Consider the following 6,848-nt stretch of genomic DNA (forward strand, 5'->3'; position numbering starts at 1 on the left):
GGCTCCTCCTAACTGCTGTCTTTCTGCCACACCCCTGATCTTCTGGTAGGAAAGATCTACACCTAGCCTTCTCGGACAAGGGCGAAAAATCTCGGAGGGCCTGTGTGCAAGTTGCGCATGTTAAAGATCCCTTGGTGGTCTAAAATCGATAAGAGTAGGCTTCGGCCGCCACCTGGGCAAAATTCAAAATTTCCTACCAACTGAAAATAATAGGTGTGTCCCGCGCGCTCATATGACCTTATGCAGTTGCGAGCGCCGTAAAAACACTCACCAAAACAAACAAAACATACCAGCAGAAGTTTTTTCCCGTTGCATTTCAGTTCAGAAATATTTACTTTTTCTATATGATATGATAGTTCCCTGTATTTCATTCCAAACAAAAGCTTTTCAAATGGATGAATATTATACTTTAACTTGAAGTGCCGTGATTACTTAACAATTCCAAAAATTTTTTTTGGGTAAGTGTTTTACGACACTCGCAACTGCATAAGGCCATATACGCGCGCGGGACACACCTAGTATTTTCATTTGGTAGGAAATTTTGAATTTTGCCCGGGTGGCCGCCGAAGCCTACTTTTATCGATTTTAGACCACCAAGGGATCTTAAAGGTGCCCAACTTGCACACGGGCCCTCCGAGATTTTTCGCCCTTGTCCGAGAAGACTAGGTGTAGATCTTTCCTATTTAAGGATCGGGGGTGTGGCAGAAAGACAGCAGTAAGAAGGAGCGAAGGAGTAGCAGTAGAAAGACTACAGAAAGAGTCAGGAGCCCAGAGGAGTGGGCAAAGGGAGTGAAGGCAGAAAGAGGAGATGAAAGCTGACGAAAGAACATTGCTAGAGAGCAGGAATGGAGGTGAAAGGAGACAATTTTAGAGAAGAATTTTTTTTCGGTCGCTACCCGGATTCGAATCCGGGACCTTTGAATGAAAGGCCAACACCTTAACCTCTAAGCCACGAAACCCCCCACCCCCTCCCCAACAAATTTTAAATAAATAATTCAGCAATAATATAATATCCCTAAGACGAGAAATAATAATACCGAACATACTTCGGGTTGATCAACGTAAACCTACTAGTACGGTACCATATCGCACCAACAATTCAAAAGGTTCGTGAGAATTAATTGATTGAACAAGAGGTTCCGGGTTTATCACTTGTTTCCAAGACCAGTCTGAGACTCTCACTCAATGTCTCATCGATCAAGCTGGTCCGAGTCTGGGGAGAGAAGTTCCTGTTTGGGAAGCCGTTCATCATTTGGCTGTACCGGTCTGCCTTCATTACTGACAGATAAAGACGCCCTGATTCACGATCATCACCAATGTTCCTCCCAGGAGAACATGGGAAGTGGCTGCTTGTTTCCGTGGTCGTCTTATACAGGTGTCCGTTTGGGCAGGTTCGTCTGGTTGGACGTAGCTTCTCGGATCTTTCTGCAATCAAGAACTCTGGCTCCTGCCATAATCTCCACCTGAGTTGTTTTGGTTCCAATCCAGGCCTTTATGTCATGTTCCCATCTTCTGTTATGTCTCACTCTTACTCTCTTGTCGTTTACCTTTTATTTCTGAATGTTTCTGAACATCTAATCTTCTGAGTACTTACGTTTTTGTTACTTTCTTAATTTACTGACTTGCTTGTGTTCCCATTTACACAATAGCTCCATTCGGAGTTTACTTGGTCTACAACGCACATCCAAGGTCTCCAGTCGATTTAGGGCCACAGTTGGGTTGCCGTGACTACATGCACCATAGATACATTTAACTTTTTTAAATAGAACCTTAGAACAGGGGGGGGGGGTGGGTAGTGAGCCCTTAAATTTACTTTCATCCGAAAGGGTCTCCGCTGTAGGTCACCATGATTGTGTCTGTTGCCAGAAGGAGACTTCCCTTATCTAAGTCTCCACTGTTCTTCTCCAACTTCAAGTCTTTAGGGGCTGCTCCATTAGCCAAGTTTGTATCGTGTGCTGCTACAGGGAGGGGGGGGGGGGGCACGGTTCCTGTTCGAATCCCTATAAGGGCGTTTTCAATGCCGTTTTGTTTTGTGGTTTTCAAGGCTCTCGGCCCATTTGGCCCAGTTTCATCGGCGATGGACTTAAAATTCGAAATCACAAAACAATTTTGAAAAGAGGGGTTAAACTTACACACTTACCTACTTACAAAGTCAATCGATGTCTGTGGTAGGCCTAGATCAGGCGTGTCCTAACGTGCGCAGAGAAGCGAGTTCGATTTTTGTTTCGGGAGAAGTTTTAAGGAGTATTTCAGTCTGGGCTATTTAGATGTTGTTGCCCTATCAGCCTGGGTTGGTCGTGACTGCAAGATCGAAGGAGCCTGCCTTCTAAATGCTCTAAACTGTGTCAAGAGTAACGAAAAACATTAATCTTTTAAAATATATTTTACGCAAGTAAAGTCTTATTAATAAAATATATGATACTCATGACCTTCAGTTTCTCTTTACTGGAGAGAGAGAGAGAGAGAGAGAGAGAGAGAGAGAGAGAGAGAGAGAGAGAGAAGAGAATTAAAGAAAGAAAGGAAACGAGAGGGAGAGCATGCCTAACCTAAAATTCTCCATAAAACATAAACCAGAAGTAACAAGGCACCGAACTTACCAGAAACAAAAAGGACGTAACCGCCCAATGCCAAAGAGAGTAAGTTTGGCCTTTCTCTAAATGGCGGCTACAAAAATGTTCACTTTCGTTTTCTGGGCAGGGCGGTACCTCCCCCTGTTAACATCTCTGGCGTTTTTCGTTTATTGAGGGTCAGAGGTCGACAACTTTCCCAAAATTTTAAAATCAGACCAGGGCAGCTTTTACGTCAGTGTTTACGCATGCGTAAATTAAAGTTTACTTAGTTCCACAGGCGCTCAGGAGGGGGCAAAAGTCTCCGTTGGAGGGGGGGAGGGGGGGCGGGACGTTTGACCCACTTCTTACATACCGATTATCCGGTTAATTTCTCAAACAGGATTCATGGTTCGTGATAAGGCAGGTAATCGCTCACAGGTCCATTTTACGGAATTCAATGATACTTATATATATACAAATAGTTACGACGCTGTTTTTTATTCGATGATGTTTTCATAAAGTAGTTAGGACACGTTTCGATAAACAACTCTATCTTTTGACGAGATTTTCTAGAAGCATGTCAAGTCCAGTGTGACCAGTAAGGGTGATTTTTTAATTTTTTTTTTTTTGGGGGGGGGGGGGGGGGTTGGGTAAGCTTTTAGACTAAAACTTGCATTCATAATGGAAAAATCTTACATTTATGATGGCATTAGAGAATAGCACTCAAATTTAAAAAAACAACGACTAACTTTTTCACTCGTTAATTTTCAATCAAAAGTCAGGAAGGAAACGCCGAAACAGAACGAAATTACATTCTGAGATGCTTGTGGGCGTCTTTATTCAAATGAATAATAATATTCACTTTTGTCACTATTATAGCGGATTAAAACACTGCAGGCCACAGTTTTCTAAAAGCTAGATTTTCAGTTAAGTTCTTTTATGTATGATGAGCCCTTATAATACTCGGTTTTGACTGGTTCAGCCCAAATCCGGTTCTTCAGGTGATGTGTGTGTCCCCAGCTCCACTTTCGACTACAATTCTTCTCAAGGCAAGGGGTGGCTTGTGGAGTATCGATATCGCTACAGGACTTCTTAAGCGATTACAGCAGCTCCAAGAAATAATCATACAGCCTTTCCCCGACACTATCTGCAGTTTTGAAAAACATTTTTCAAAGCCTAGTTAAGCCACCCTTTTACAAGATTTGTCGTGCCATATTTTAAACAGAAATCACGGACCATGCTTTGCCGCATATTATTATTATTCTGCTCAGATGGTCTCAGAAAACATAACAATAATAATATTATACAATCCTAGTCTTTTTTCCGTCCTCCAGCTGTTCAAGTTCTCTGGGCATTTTTTTACGGTCTACTTCTTCGCCTCTTTTGCTGTCTGTTTGTTTGTTTTTTAAGTGAGAGCTATAATTATGTTAAAGATTAAACTAAGCCAGTGGGTGATTGGCAGGTGTTCTGGTGTGATTTGCTCCTTGTTCCCTATCAAACATATATTATCCTGATTTTTTCACTTTCTTTTTTTAAATTTATAATTCTCTTGTATGACCATATTGTGTTTGAAGTGCTGTAAAACTCTAACTAAAACTGCAACTAACACCGAGCCACCCTTTCTGCGTTGTTATTCTTTCAAGTCAGAAAGTAAAGCCAAATACGGTCAAAATTGTCCGAGACGACGAGGCATTGCCGAGGATGAAATGGCCGTCTTAGACATATTACACTGAGTCATTGTAATGTAGAAAGCAAAGGGAGAATTAGAAAAATTGTACAAATTATGACTGTTTATATATGTAATATTCTAGGTGGTAGTTAAAGCAAGTTGAACCCGCCGGGGCCGTGCTACTGACTGAAGTGTCTAAAGGCCATCCCTAAAGGGGGGACATTAATATGTTCTTATGTTCAGTAGAACTGTAAATGGGCTGATTTATCAATGTCACACTCTAACTGTGCCTGAACTGCAACAGGGAACTGCTTCTTTTTCTTTTCAAATCCTTAGTATCCGCATTCTCCTCTACTTCTTATGTATGTTTGTCACACTCTTGTGACCCGCTATTTCCGAGGTGTCTTGATAGTCGAAGCAGACTTTGGTAGTGTTGAAGCTGAGGGGTGAGCAGACTAAGCCTGATTCCCTGTAAGGCTCTGTTGACAGCCACCCCTTTGCGCTCATATGACCTTATGCAGTTTCGAGCGCGCAAGAACTCTATTATTATTAAACTAAACTAAAAGCAAGTTGGACTGTAGCAGTCAAAGTAGATACAGCAGTAAAGCTGACATTTTTCAAATATATGACATGAAGTTTAAAACAAACTGGTCTATTGGTCTGTGGTCTGGACGAACACCCAAGAATCCTCCAAAACAGATACTAATAATATTTTGTAAACGTCATCATTTCCATTCTCGACAGTCTATGCCTTTCTAAGAGATATGAACTTGTTGATCTCAATTTAGACCTTAACTAAACTCATGCAAACAAGTAACAACAAAGAAAAAGAAAACACAAAACACCCCCCCTCCCCCTGAAAAATTTGAACGGACACGTTTTTGCATTGCTTTTGTATTCACCATGTTGAGGGGGGGGGGGGAGCTTGAATGGTTCCTCCCTGTGGAGAGCACTGGGTCTATGACGTACTATCCACCGCTCTCCCTTCTCCTTCCTCCCCCTCCCCGCCCTTTGTGGAATAATAGTTATGTGTATCGTGTGTGTATACGTGTGTGTATGTGTGTGTTTATGTGAGTGTGTGCGTGCGCGCGCGCCGTGTGTGTGTATGTGTGTGTGTGTGTGTGTGTGTGTGTGTGTGTGTGTGTGTGTGTGTGTGCGTGCATGTTTACTTGCTTACATTCCTGAGTAAGTACTTTATGTGCATATTATGTGCTTGTTTACAAGTAAATGTATGTCTATGAGTATTTAACATGTGCTGGGCATACTTTCACTCTTAAATGTTTTAGTAAATTTACCTTTATGAATATTAAATGTGTGTGTGCAAGTGTTTACAGGTATAAATGCGTTAGTTGGTGTATCTGTACATGCCTTTTGTGTGCATATGTACGTGTTTCCAAACCTAATTTCGAATAAGTCGGTAGGTTTGTACGGGCATGTATTTCGGTGTGGCAGAGTGGTGAAATCAGGCGCTCGTCAAAATAATGAAAGTGAGGATGCTGGCACTTTCCCGCGGGTTTTGGAATTTTTATCAAATGTTTGTTTTTTGACTCAATACTTCTCATGCCCATTAAAAGAAACATATTTCTAAGTGGATTTTACTAAAAAAAACTTTGATTAAAGAAATAAAAGAAGTAAATTTTCAGTTTCTACAGACTCTCAAGCTATGGAAATAAAGCAACTTTGACGGCCATTTCCTAGCTATTTTTATCTCTGAAAACAAGCTACCCCTACCTCATTCAATCTTGACTTCTACAAAAGATAAATGGACAGGCTTTGAGATGATACCAATAACTCCATGTGCCCCAAAATTGACGAGCGCCTGATTTCACCGCGTCGTGACACAAATATGTCAATATACCAAAAATTCATTCGGTTTAGAAAACTATGAAAATAACGCAGAAATAAAAAAAAAATAACAGAACAAAATCCAACTGGAAATGGCTAAGTGAAAACTACCAAATAGAGATATTTAAAAACATTTATATATTCTTACTCTCGTGGAAGCCAACTGGATCGATGCCAAATTCCACACCTTATTATTATTACACAACTCGATACCGATTCTCGATGAAATCCGAACAAAACACACACAAGGCTCAGGGGGCCTGGGTAAAACAAACTGAACGAGTAAGTTATGAAAACAGAGCGGGCCAAACATGATGTTTACGTTTTGATTAACACCAGTGGTCATGGGCTGTCTTTGATGCGCCACGAGGGCCGCGCATACAGCCATTCTTGTTTACCCAAGAGATGAGCGCTAGAGCGCGCTGTGCTGCAAGGCGTGAGTGGTTTGTATCAACTTCCTACCTCCTGGAACCACGCCGGTTTTTATGTTTTGTTTTAGTTTTTTATGTTTTGTTTTAAATTTTGTTTAGAGTTTTTGGCGTTTCTTTTTTGTTTTTTGGCGGTTTTTTTGTTTTGGGGTTGGTTTTTTGGAGGGAGGGGGGAGGCAGAGGGGTGGGTGGTAGAGATATGTTTTGTTTTGGTTCAGTTTGATTAAGAATATCTCAGATATATTAATTTTTATACTCACGTATTACTATTGTTTCATATACTTTAGAAGGACGGGAAAGGGGGGCAGAGAGAGAGAGAGAGAGAGAGAGAGAGAGAGAGAGAGAGAGAGAGAGAGA

The sequence above is a fragment of the Aplysia californica genome, unplaced genomic scaffold (genome assembly GCF_000002075.1).
Source record: "Aplysia californica isolate F4 #8 unplaced genomic scaffold, AplCal3.0 scaffold00980, whole genome shotgun sequence".
NCBI classification, from domain to species: domain Eukaryota; kingdom Metazoa; phylum Mollusca; class Gastropoda; order Aplysiida; family Aplysiidae; genus Aplysia; species Aplysia californica.